This window comes from Rhagoletis zephyria, unplaced genomic scaffold (assembly GCF_001687245.7).
Source record: "Rhagoletis zephyria isolate East Lansing unplaced genomic scaffold, Rhagoletis_zephyria_1.1 Rzeph_scaffold_00136, whole genome shotgun sequence".
Classification (NCBI taxonomy): Eukaryota; Metazoa; Arthropoda; class Insecta; order Diptera; family Tephritidae; genus Rhagoletis; species Rhagoletis zephyria.
The window spans coordinates 467,862-468,064 of NW_016157220.1; positions in this window are offsets into that span (position 1 = coordinate 467,862).

Below are 203 nucleotides of genomic sequence, written 5' to 3' on the forward strand. Positions count from 1 at the left end.
TCAATATATTTGGGTTTAAAAATTTTCAAATAGGTGGCAACCCTCCAGTTTTTTGCGATATCATTGGTTCTGGTATTATACCGAAGAATACAAAAAAAAATTATTCCAATCGGTTCAGCCGTTCTCGAGTTTTGACGACCGTGACATACGAACACAACATTTTTATTAATATAGATTGGTCTTATTCATAAAAAATAAAGTAG